This window comes from Megalops cyprinoides, chromosome 2, assembly GCF_013368585.1.
Source record: "Megalops cyprinoides isolate fMegCyp1 chromosome 2, fMegCyp1.pri, whole genome shotgun sequence".
Taxonomy (NCBI): Eukaryota; Metazoa; Chordata; class Actinopteri; order Elopiformes; family Megalopidae; genus Megalops; species Megalops cyprinoides.
Window position 1 is genome coordinate 52,412,932 of NC_050584.1, and position 13,824 is coordinate 52,426,755.

Below are 13,824 nucleotides of genomic sequence, written 5' to 3' on the forward strand. Positions count from 1 at the left end.
GATCACATTAGCAGTAACTGCTGTGATGTCCTGGATAGTATTTTTGCCGTGGTTTTATTCTTGCAATTTGCAAATGGCATTTTATAGGCATCCCTTGTTCCTTTCGTATGTCATATCTCAGTCGAGTATTTGTGCTAGGTCTGTGGCACCTGGGACAAGGACAGCTGCCAGAAAGACTACAGGGATAGTAAGTCAAGGGATATGTAGTGCTGTGTAGTACATTCCTACACCATGGCCCAAATGATGGTAGTTACATAACTGCTATGAACTTTATTATACCGATGGCTTCCATTCAACGCAGCTTACCAGCAGGGTGTAGTGTAAAGTCTGATTGTCATCCTGCTCCTCTCTTTGGTGCAATGTGAACAAAAAAAAATTGAGTCATGGCACATGCCTTGTTTTTCCACTCGCTGGTAATTCTCCTCTGAATCATAGGCTGAGGTTATGGCATGAGAAAGATATTTTCGACATTGACCTAGAAATGCCAAAGTTGTATATGGCCCTCAGTTGTCAAAACCTCAAACAAGGCATATATAAACCAAAGTGCGCTTGTGTTAATGGACTAAAAGAAGGACTGTGGTCATTATATAGTAATATAGTCTTGAATAGCGGGGTATGTATAGTGTGATGGATAAAGCCATAAATTATCTGGACATGTCTTCAGATGGCTGCCAGCTATTTGGTTTTACAAACACTACACAAGATGGATATTCGTTTGTTCATTTGACTGCTCTTTATCCTCTCTGTCAACATGTTCATATTTGATCTCAAAGGATCTGCACAGGTATATAACACACACATTCAATACCCCTCATGTCTGTACATCTCGGTGGGAACCAGTTGGCCTGTTGACTGTTGCATGATTAAGCACTTCTCTGTAAAATGTTTGTTCAGGTTTTTTTTTTCCCCAGCCCAATGTTCGCTTAATGTCATCACTTTGACTTCCATGGCTTCCTCACCTGAAATGGGGCCTGCTATGAATGTGATGGGTTCATTGCCTGTGTCACATTCCTCCCTAAAGTGGGCTTTGTTTGGTAAAGAGATCTCTTCAGGACACGCCCTGGAATGCGATGTAGTTGGGGGTCTCTTGACAGGTGTCCAAGGCACAGAGAATGGAAAACGCAGAAAGTGAAAAGATCACTTAAGTACCTTACGCACTCTCTTTGTTGGTGCAATGTAGGTAGCTTTTACTTGTGGAAGAACCTCAGCAGACAGTGCACTGTCAACTACTTTAGTGATAAAAAGCTGTTTGACGTCCACCAGAGAAGTGGGGCAATGTGAATATGGTGCCCTTGCCACTAGTGTTCTTTAGTGCTGGGAAGCTGTGAAGTCTTTGCTGTAATGTAAATTCCTGTAAAAACCCTTTCAAACTGACTGTCAGAGTTCCCATCACATAAAACATGATTTACCCCGTTATGTGCAGTTGTAAAATCAACCTAAAGTACTTGCGGCTTCGTTCTTTGAGATAAGAGCACTCGAGGTTGTCAGCTTTGTTTCGTACGCCGTTTATTACACGAGAGCCAGGTTTTTAATCTTTTAAAAGCTTTTGACACTTGAGATGATTAAATCATGCCCACGTTATGTAAACAATGGCGTTTATTTAAGATATTGTGGAAATTAGATTCTGCCCCCCTTCCACTTTGTGACACGCCAGCTAAATGTCAAATCTATCCACGGCTGCCACTTTGCAGCATGACAAAAGCGGTATTGGGTTTCGGGCAGAGAAGCCAGCCAGTGTTTGCAGAGTATCAGTTGGGACCCAGCCCTGTCTCAGCTCCACTGGGGGAACAGTGCCTTCTGTGAATAAGATGGAAAAGAAAAGTAAATGCCAAACCCGCTGTCAGCTCAGCATTCCCCACTCAGACACCTTAGCACGCATCGAGACAGGCTCGGCCAGCCCACTGTGATTTCACCGATGTGTTAAAAGGCGGTGTCAATCATTCCTTCTCGGCAGACCTTTTCTGCTGAGATCAGTGCCCCCATCTTTTAGGGGTGGGCACCCCTCTTGTTCCGTTCGTCGACGGGCGGACTGAGCTTCGTTGGCAGAGCACAAGGTAGCCCGTTACCTTGTTACGTTACCCTGTCGATATTCAGCCATTTATGATAACACAAGTCTTTTGGTTTTGTGTTTCATTTGACTGATTAATTAACATTATGTAACTGTACACTTTATATACAAAGTATATGTTATTCGTTTATTTGCTCATTGTAAGTTCATGATGAGTTGACTAGAAATTATCTGCACTTTGAATCAATAAATGCAGGAACCTGTAAATTGAATCAAGAGAGCAGCCGGAGCTACACCAATAATATACGTAAGAAAGAAAGGAAGATGTCTACATGCTGTATAAGTTCGTGATGAAAGACTATGTCCACATGTGCACTGCCTCTATAGCCTTTATGTGTATACTAATAGGTTATGATTATAGATGAATAAATACATGACATTTGTCCATGCAAGATTTGATGGGGTATGGTAGGAGATGTACGTGTGGTAATACCTGCATGCAGTGGACAGTGGAAGTGCCGTTAGTAAGTACTGTACAGGTAGATATAATTATGTATATTGCTGGATGGGTATGATTTTGTTGAACTGAGATTTCACAGCTTTTTGGGTCCACTATCAGTTGATATGGTATAGGCAAATAATGCTGTTGTAATACCTGTATGGTTGGTTTGAGCAGGAGTTAAATAGTTTGATGAAGTTTATTGTACAGAAGAAAACTATTTGGGAGGTACTGAAGTGATGTTCATATTGTTTGATAGTGTTGGATATTGTGGGATATACAATGTATATGTATATATATATATATATGTATATATATATATATATATATATATATATATATATATATATATATATATTAGCAGTGTAATTTAGTAGCCTTAAAATCCAGTTATTCAGTCATAAAATATATGTGGGGAGGGTTTACAAGTATGGTATAGCTGGGCTGGTGTGAAAGGTTTACTGTTTGGGTCCTCATTATTTTCACTATTCACAGTATACTCACAAACCACTGGATTTTTTTGCTTTTGAAAGGTTATAAATAATAAGTAGAAGTTAAACTGCATGGCATCAAGCAACCACCTGTTACTTGTATGGTTTGTAAGTCTAGTGAAAAGCTGGAGAAAAGATACAGAGAAAAGAAAATCATCTCAATATGTAATCATTTTTCACACTCAAATGTATTATTTATGTGGATTTTTATGTAGTTCAGCCCTGATCAATCTGAGATTGATGTTCTTCTTAACTCATGAATGACTCAATCTTACATGAGCCCTTGCACACGTTATTTGCCTAAAGGTTAAAAGCAGCTTTACAAAGAAGCTCATCCATTGTATATGTTGCATTTATTAAGCAATTTTGTTTGGGGCATTTCAGAGGGAAAGGGGGTTAACAGACAATTTGTCAGCCTTTTCATGCTGTCAGTATTTTCTTTACTTAGCTGTTCCTTTACTCCCTGTAGGAAATTCTGACTGATTGATGGAAGGCTCTGTTTATCCAGAGAGCTGAACAACTAGGTCACATTTTCTGACATCTTCACACGCCCTTTGAGCTCTTAAAAAAATCTCAGAGTGACACTATCTCCCATGCTCAGTTGTACCACTCGTTTTCCCATTGTCAGACTTCCTCTCTACCACCTCTCCCTGTCTTTGTAGAGAGACCTTGGGGCTACCATGCGTTTGATGAGATTGCCAAGGTGCCTTGGCTCATGTTCGCAACACAGAAATAATATTGCTAAATGAGGCCAGGTAGGTGTCCATCTTATCATGCTTTAATTGCTATTAAAGATGATGGCCTTCACCATTTAATGTAGTTACAGTGAAGAAGAAAGTGTGGTGAACAGCGCAGCATTTTGCTTGTTTCCATAATATTGTCCTGACCTATGAAAAAAAAACTGCAGACTGGCACTTTTCACAACACAAGAAAACACACCAAATCCACTCCCAACCCTTTTGGGAAATGTTGATCACCAGCCAGCCCTTGTAATGCTGCAGTGTCTGCCAACAACCAATCATCACACTTTTCACCTGGCAGGGCCCTCAATGCGCATCCTTTGACTAGTCATATAAAAGTGACAAAAAGCAGAGCTGGCTCTGGTGCTCTCTTAAGTGCTTCTTTCAGGTAGGTATAAATTGTGATCTGGTCTTAAAAGGACTCCATGCTCAATCCTATTTCATTATTTGTACTGTGCAGCAGGGAAATGGCCCATTCAAGGTATATCTGCAAAGAACAGCATAGCCATTTAGTAAATTATGTAAAAATTGAATACATTTAGTAAAAGTGGGGTAATGCCATTAGTAATGTCTCTGTATCATTAGCCTTTGGGGAATATCTTCATTGCACAAGAGACCAGTGATGGTCCATTTCCCACACTCAGCATCTGCACAGTTCCCCACAACAGTATTACACTGTAAGCCATTGACAGCAGTAACCAACCAAGCAACGCACACCTGCTACTGTAAATGTAAGGTATTCCACATAGACAGAAATGACAGTGCCCATAGCAGGTAAAGCAGAGACACACAGTAGACAAAAACAGTAAATCAGAGAATACATAGTATATTAAATGACAACCCCTGAAACAAATAAAACCACTCTATAAAATTCCCTGAAAAGAGCAAACAAAAAAGGAGATGCATGGCATTATGGAATGTCAAAGACAAGTTAGCCAGTTTTTGACATAATGCTGTGGGTTACACAGTTTCTGTTGGGATGGGAGGTAAACAACCTTTTGGGGATTGATCTCAGTAGCAGTACAACCAGTTGCCATTTTTAATGTCCTTGTGGTACTGGAAAAGTCACCAAATGAAAACTTGTATGAAAAATAAAAACTAATTCCACAAACATGAACAATGGGTCCTGCCACTCAAATTGAAATCAAAGAAAATGAAAAACGTATTGTTCTTGGAAGTACAATACATGTTTATGAACGCCTGAAACTTGTTTTATGTATAAAGAGAAATGCGACCTGATTAGCCATCAAGTCACAGTATCAAATTTCCCTTATTGGTTTCTCCGTAATTACAGCCCCCTTCTGTGTAATGCTTTGATCTGTTATGATCAAAACAGCAATAGAGCTTAACCGTGTTAGCATGTGCATAAGTGTTACGCGCTTATACACATGCGTCTTCTCAATTTTCTCATAAGTGAGAAAAATGAAAGCCACCTGTTAATGGAAACCTTTCCCTCTTTCTTGCACACGTAAACCAATGCCCCTTGTCAGGACTGATGGGCTGATTTATTCCTCTGAAACTGTGATGTGTAGGTCTACATAGTGTTACTGATGGTTGGGAGATTCTTTCTGGACTGTATTTTGTGTGTCTCTCATGGTATTTCAGAGCTGAATTACAGGTTGTCAGAATCTGTCTCATTAATGTGCTCTGCAGTATGTGTTCTTATCCTTGTCTGTTGCCTATGAAGGGTGGATTTGCTGCACATCACCACAGGAAGAATAAACCTATAAAAAACTGAGACTTGTCACATTTGCAGTATTATGGCAGGACGGTGATTTGAAGCATGTAAGAACCAGGCAATTGACAAGTCAGCCCGATTCACGAAGCCTGTGAACTTGTTAACCGTTTAAAACACGACCTCTGTGAAGACGAACTGCACGCAACATGGAAAAGCCTGTGTAATCAATGTTCTTTGGTTACCTGGCAGTGGCCGCTCCACGCTGCTTTGTCGACGAGGTGGCTCAATAGGCCGAGAGCCAGCCACAGCGCAGCCTTCCCCCACACGTCATGCACAGCCCCGCTCGCAATGAAAGCTCTCCTTAGTAGAGGATCTACACTGGGACTGACAAGAAAAAAAAAATCCCCTGGACATGAAATCCAATGTGCTTGGGGATTGGGTTTGGCTTCAGAAGGCTGTCTGGATCTCAGAGCGTGCTGCCAATCTTTGGAGTGCCGTCAGTTTCCCGAACAGCTGTAGGTCCTACACAAAGACAAACACAGGCTAATTTGTTACATATTAATTGCAGGGGCCCAGAATGGCCTGATCCAGGCTGACAGTTGCACTGACAGTAATGACTGTTTTTAAACAGAAAGCCTCTTTGTATTTGTCTCCAAAACCCCCATTTTTCCACTGTACCTACCAAGTTATTTCTCCTTGAAAGGAGCAGCGCATGTAATATGTACACTCACAGGAAAGCATCTAGTGTTGTCTCTGAGTAAGTGAACTAGATTTACTGGTGCATGAATACTTCATAATTAGTGACTCAACAAATGGATTCTGTTACATTCACTCCGATGTGTCATATTAGGTGTTAAGTAACACGATTATCATGCGTTTGGATACCTAAGAAAATTATTACTTTCTGTAATAAATCTAACTCATTCATCATAATTATTGTTCCTTCATTTGGCTGCCAGCTTTATCCAAATGGACTAGTTTTGTAACTTGTTTATACAGCTGCCTTTTTACAGATATTGGTATATTGCAGAAGTGAAAAAACAGCACACTGGTCCCATAACCCTTTGGTTGCTGATCCGACCCCTGTGCTGCAATACGACCGCTGTGACAACACTAATAGCTTTTCTTCAATACGAGTTCTGTTTTAGAATGTTTTTGTTTGTCGTAGCTGTCATTTTCCCCCTCTCCCCCAAAAAACTTCAGATTAAAAGAGCAGTGGTTACGGATCTTGTCTTTCTCTGGAGACAGTTCCAGTGTGGTTTACCCTGGACGAGCGATAGCATCGGGCTGAAACAGTGGGCTTTAAGTTCTGGAAATGCAAACAAGCCGGAGGGGCAGATCGGCGAGGTGCGCGGCGGAGCAGCGATGGGTCGAGATAGCGAGGGAGGGGGGTGAGGCGTCAGGGCTGACACGCAGGCTGGCAATCAGGGGCCGATCAGCGCGAGTGTCTCCAGTGTCACGCACCACAGCACCCCGTCCTGTTAGTGCGCAGACCGCACAGAGACCCGGGGAGGAAGGGAACAGCCCACGCACAACAGAGAGGCCACAGGACTGTGCTCTAAAAAGCTGTCTGCTGTTCACCACGGAATCTCATTTAACACAGTCTTCCACTTGGATCTTGAAACTCATTTTTACATGTTCTGAAACAAATCAAGGGTTTCAACATGACCAAAACGTACCAAGCATACACCGTGGCAGTAACTCACTGTCTAATTTATAAATGACTAATATGTCTGGCAAAACACATTTCTGTGTTTCATTTTAACATAAAACTACATAAGACATCTTTTAAGCTATGACTGAACGTACAGTACACTTCACTTCTCACGAAGGTACAGCCTCATTTATTTTGTCCAAGTGGTGACAGACACATGAAAGAAGAGTACAGTCCACCCTCTGTTGATAGGACGTGTACTGTGCATTGCTAGCCGGCATACCATAGTATGCTGGGTGTCTTATATTTGAACAGAGTGATTGAAGACTGAAAAATATTTATGTCCTACTTAAAGGTTTACTGCATTTTTTCAGTAAATAAGTTTATAAATGACTTGGTTTAAGGCATTTAAAAATGCCTGTGATGACTGTATGAGGATAGTGGCACACTATATTGGTGGATGGTCCAGTCTCTCCTCTTACCCCATTACCGTACTCAGAGAAAATCATACTTGAGGAAAAACGAAACACATCACTCTAATAGGATACGTGAGTCATTAGTCAAGTGTTTTTTAAGGGCCCATTCCAGTGATTGGAAGTTCACCTGGGAGCAGTGAGTAAGACCTCAGTGCTGGAAGAACAGTGAACGCCTCAACTTATACAGAATGTGGAGCTGGGGCCCAGTTGCACAGTCTCATGTCTGTGCACTTAATCCAGACTTTCAGCCACTTATTTTTCTGACATTGGATTCTTCACAAATACAGGAGCCAGCTTTAATTAACATTTGAATTTGTTTTATTTTACTTATTGGTATACATAATATAGTAAGCAATACGCTAAGTATATACAGTGTTCCTAGTTACACGTTATGAATATATTATGTTTTTTTTCTATCATAAGATATATATGTATTTATTTTTGGATTTCACAAAGTAAGAGTTCCTCTGAAAATCCATGTGCTGTAATATTTCTGAGATCTAAACAGAAAGATGAATACATGCATACCTCCCCCTTACAATTTTCATGCTCAACACCTATGTGCAGTAAATCCTAAATCCTCCTTCATTCAACCATTTGAACCACTAATTCTGAGCTTAGTAAAAATGCTAAAGTGGAGGTATCTCAGGAAGATGCCTGGCTCCTCTCAACACATGAAAGTAAAATGGTTCTGCAAAGATTGAATTCAGCGTAAGAGGAAACCTAAAATAAACGTAGGGCCATGATCCAAGCACAATGCTCGGCCCAAAACAAACACAGAGGCGCTGGAGAGACACGCTGCTCGACCTGCCTCAGGAAATCAAAATAATTACCGAGACACTCGGATAAAACGATACTCTTTCCATCCGCACGGTCGCGTTTCAACCGCCCCTCAGAGGAGGCCAGTCAGAGGAGCTTTGGAGCACAAACTGCTGCTCACGAGCACAACCTGGAAATTCAAACACTCCTTGGCATTCGGCACAACTCCCCCAGCTCTTTTGAAAGGCATAAAAATCATTGAACGTCTTGTCAGTTTTCCTAACCTTTTTTGTTGTTGATGTTTCTTGTTCGTGGTCTGCTGTGCTGAGCTTTAGGGACAGAAGTCGGTCAAATCTCTTAATTGCTTTAAGAAGGCTAACATAAAGCATTGACATGTGTACAAGCCTTGCTGTGTTCTCCCCTGCTTTCATGGGGGAGGATAAAGAATTGGTGAAAAAGGAACTCCAACAAAACAAATATGTGTACAGTTATAAAAAATGAGAAACAAGCAATTCAACACATATTAACTGTTCCCTTTATGTTTAACCGCACTATTCACTATTCATTTGAACTATTTAATTCCAAACTCATGATTGCCAGTCATTAACTTAATTCTATAATGCATTAATTAGCTAGTATGTGAGGGTTTTGTTAACGATGTTCCAGGCAGCTGATTGAGAGTAATAACTCATTTGTACAGGCTTCTCATTCAGTTCTCCTTGAAACTCCTGCTGTTAATTTGGGCCTTTTGTGTGGCAGTAGTGTGTATGGCAGTGATTTGCTGTGGAATGAGAAAACTGCACTGTGTGGGAACAGACATGTTGGATTTTCCCTGCTTTCAGTAAAAAGTAGTCGTGAAGATCTGTGTTCTCTCTTTTATTGGTGATGAAGCAGTAGTGAGGTTTGACTTCTCAATTGAGTCAAATCTCGCAGAATGACCATGGATGTGAGACACTGCCACTGTACTATGTGTTTATTTATGGTGTGTTTTTGTATTAAGGATTTTCTCACACATTTAATTCATACCACAGGTTTTTGTACTTCTCATACCAATCACATTACAGTGGCAATATACCTGTGTAATTACATATTTAACCACAATTTAATTTTTTTTCTGTCTACATTTGCACTTGCATTGAATGTTGTGGAAGTTTCATGCAAGTACCAAACCTGCTGGACTTACCGCTATCAGTAACTACTTTGCACCTTGATTCAGAAAGAAAAATAGATATTGTATCATAGTGGAAACTTGTCAGCAAGAAATGTTAAATATTAGTAAAAGCTCTATGGTTACTGTAAAAAGCCCACTAAAAATACATTTGATTTTTCAAGATATTTACACCTGTTTCAATGTTATTTTATTTCTGTTATTGTACTGTTACTACAGTTCGTTTACATTTATTCAAGCCAAATGATCCCTGCAAGCATGTGTCGCTGTGTAACATATTTTTAAAACCAGGTTTTGGTTTGGAATAGATTAGTCTTTTTGATACACTGCATCTCAGAGAGAAATACAGAGAGAAAAATGGTTCCAAGGTATAATGGGGTTATATGGTTTCACTGTATATTCAGATATATTATGGTGTGTTGTTTCCTGCATGTCATGGCCTTGTGTTTAAGACTGCAAGAAAAAGTCCTCAGTTAAGAATTAAGTGTAATGGTTTATCAGCTTATGAGATAAATATATATATTTTAAAAATGTGACAGCATACGGCACATAAAAGGTGAACGTTTCACCTACAAGGGTTCTGTCAGCCTATTGTATTGCACATTGCTTCCTGTTTATAAAAGCCCTGATGCGGGATTTCACATTCCATCGTGGGGGCTCAGCAAAACAAGTTCCAATCTCTGCAGTCAGAACACATTAAAATCATAGACTCCCTGCTCAATTCTCCCGCTTCCTCTCCTGCCTCCTCCAGCCCCCTGCATGATTGCAGGTGCTCCTTCTGCTGCCTCTAACTGACATCATTATAATTAGAAGGCAGGAGCTGAGAAATAGATGTTTAAGGGCTGAAAGACTCAAGAATAAATAAATTGGACCTGACAACATGAACTAAGAGTGCAAAACAATATGTGATATAATACGAGTTTGTGTTAGCATAGCTTAACATTCACCTGTTTCTGTACATGCTTTCTTTTACTGCAGGGATAAAGTGCAGTAATATAAGTATTATGTTCAGTGTCGGGTGAATGACATGGAGGTTATCTACATAATGACTGAGATGATACAGGAAGATGATACTTTTAGGTATTTAATCTTGTTTTGCAGAATTCCTTAAGTGTGTCTGTGATATTTCTTAAATGTGTTCTGCCGCTGCTCAATCCTCACAGTGACGAAATGCTAGCCCTTCTTTGACACTCAGTTCCACAGGGACAGGATGCAGCCATGCTGGGACATATTGGGGGAAGGCATGCTGTCATGTTAGCAGGGTGCTCCTCTTGCACAATCCTGTAATCAGACCTTGATCCCCTTGATGTGCTAAAGCTGCATGTCAGGTGGCTCTGCCTTTTCAGCTGCTAAGTTGTGCCTGATATTCCCGTCAGACAGTGATGCATCATCATTAATTTTTGAATGGAGCCTGAATGTGCTCTGGGTCTGTGCCAGAATCAACAGTGGTCCAGAATTCATTCCTGCTGTACAGGAGAATATACCTGAGTCAGTTTTTTGCAAGTAAAAATGTCAATCTGCTAAGCCCCTGTGACAATCACCCCGCTCGCCAAACAGTTCTGAAGTCAAGTCGTCTTTCAACTGTGACTTCTAGAGGAACTTTTGCTATTATACAGGATTGGTAAGAATGTCAGTGTTGTCACAGAGACTGAAAGCCAACCCTTGTAGCTTACAACTCTGAACACATCTGTCCAGTCATTTACTAATAAAATAAGTTTTAGAACAGGCAGAGTAAATATTTTGCACAAACCTCTCAGCTCACAGGATTACTGCAGTGCTTTCACATTTCACATGTCTAACTGAGCAGAATGTGAAAGAAGCTTACCATAGTGTGACCTCTAGTCCTCACTCACATGTGAATGGTGGGGGGTTAGTGTAAACAGTGTATTCCCTGTCTATTCACTGTTATGATAAAACATATATTTTCAAAAACAAAGTATCATGTCGTATCGTGTCCTATCCATACTATGCTCCAATTGCACCCATGCAAATAGCTAATGTACTTAGTTAAGTGGGCAAATGGAAGACATTGGCTACCACTATTAAGCCACTTATTTTGTCTAGAATGGATAAAGTAATAAATACTTCCATTATTTCTTATTCTCATTACATGTAACCAGAACATTGATTGTGTGTGCAGGTTGACCTTCTCTCTAAAGGCATACTTGCTTGCATAGCATGGCATGACTGATGGTTACCTTTTGATTGGCAAATGAAAAAGTGAGCTTTAAATGGAGAGGGGAAGAGCATAAGCATACTTGCATCTGATGTTCAGGTTATCTTTTTATATTTTAAAATAAAGGCTCCAGCATCTTGCCTCCACACTGCCTCTGTAACATGGATCTTAAGCAGACCTGACCAAATCAGTCACACCCACTTTTTCCCCTCAGTACACCCTGTCAAAACTCAGCAACCTCACATACTCTGGTCTCCAGGTCAACAAGCCACACCTCTGTGAACCCATGCGAGCATGCATCTTAAGCCTTATAATACAAACTGTTGTTTATGCTAACATACTATGGCAAACATACATTTAAAAATAATTTCAAATCCTAATGAGGAATATTACTGTATATTGATTGTAAATTTGAATGAAAAACAAAAGAAGGCAAAGAGCAGGAAAAATACAGTTTGGCATATTAAAACTTCATTCAGTTGTTTTTTCCATGACGTTTGACACACCATAGTGAATGTGACATCCATTAAAGCACATGGATTTCTGTGGTGACCCTCACAGTAAATCTTGTCCTCTCCCATCTGACAACATGTGGCCAGTGTTTGGCAGGACATATGTCTTATACTCATGTAACAGGAGAGACCCATCTTTAAATACGTGTTCAAAGCAAGTACTTTAGTGTAAGATATCAAACATTTGGCAGCTCACCAGTGTGCGTAACCCAGTAAAGTATCAGCAGTAAGAAATACAAGCAGGATGTAAAAAAACTGTGTGTTCCTTGTTGTTGGGGGGCGGGGGGTGAAATCTGTCCTTCTGCCTCGAAGCACACAGGCCCTGAATCAGCCATTTAAAAAGGACACAACCATGTGTAAAAAGGATTTTTTGTTTAGTTAATGTTTTGTTATTCAGCACCAAGTGTTAAGGGAGTTCTCCCCTTCTGAAAATTACCCTGTGGATCATTAATAACTGTATGTCTGCCTTATTGGTTCAGCATGCAGAGAGTTTCTTGTGCTTGGGTTAATTGGGAGTGATTAATGTGATTAATAGCTTTGTTTGAAGTGAAAACACAAGACAGAATGGTTTGTGTTACAGGCTAAATATTTTTCGGAAAAAGCCATCAGCAGGGAGTCATAACAAATGCAATCAGGTCTGTGTATGGACTGAGAAGTGGACAGAATGCCAAAACAGACTAGGTTACATAAGGTGTGGGACACTGCATGGAAATCTCTTGGCCAAATGTTTTGGGGAAAAAGACCCCAGAGCATGCATTAGGGGGGAAAGAGTAATATTGACACGGCAGGGCCTGGCAATAAAGAGGCACTGTTTCTGCTCGAGTCTCATTATTGTCTGTAGGGCTCGGGCAGTTGGAGCTCACAGTGGCTTTTGAGGGCCTCTGTATGGAGTAACTGTTAGCAGTCATTTTCTTTAGTGCTCCATCTGTAGGAGAGAGAAACTGAGGTGGCTGAAAAGCTCCCGCTGTGTAATTTGTAAGGACTGAATGATATTTGCAGGCACAGTGATGTTAATGCATGTCCGTCCGTGAGGCGCTCTGCTTATTAATAGAAAGCCTGAGGTCATGTTATTGTAGTCAAAGGGATTGTGGGGTGGATGTCTGGTCATGAATGGGCAGGGCTGAATTGAATAGCTGCACAGTTATGTAATAGCAAGGCTGCTTGTCTTTAGATTATGAATATCAGTTTTTCTTTCAGTTAAATAAGTGTGCTAGACTATTTACTGATTTACAGTCAGCTGTCAACATGTAAATAAAACAGGAATTACACTGTGACTGTTTATCCTTTTATGTCCTTCTTCATTCTTAAAATTTCAGACCAAAATAATGTTTGCACAGTAACACTAAAACATTTATTCAGATGTTTTATGTAAAAATGTTAAAATTATTCATGTAATCACAGTTGTCCTGTCACCAATCAAATACAAGACAAATGAAGACTGTCTGCATTTAGTGGAGGGTAGAAATGATAAATCCATTCAGTTTAATACTCAGAATATGAAGGGGGAAAATTATATTTATATAATTCAAGGTTATCTCTTCACACTCTTTCTCGTAACATAAGGAAATATTTCGTTTCAAAGTGATTTATTGGGTTTATTTTGAATTACCTAATTTCCTGTAATGAAGCCATACACAGAAGGTCTATGAATCAAAGCAGCTTC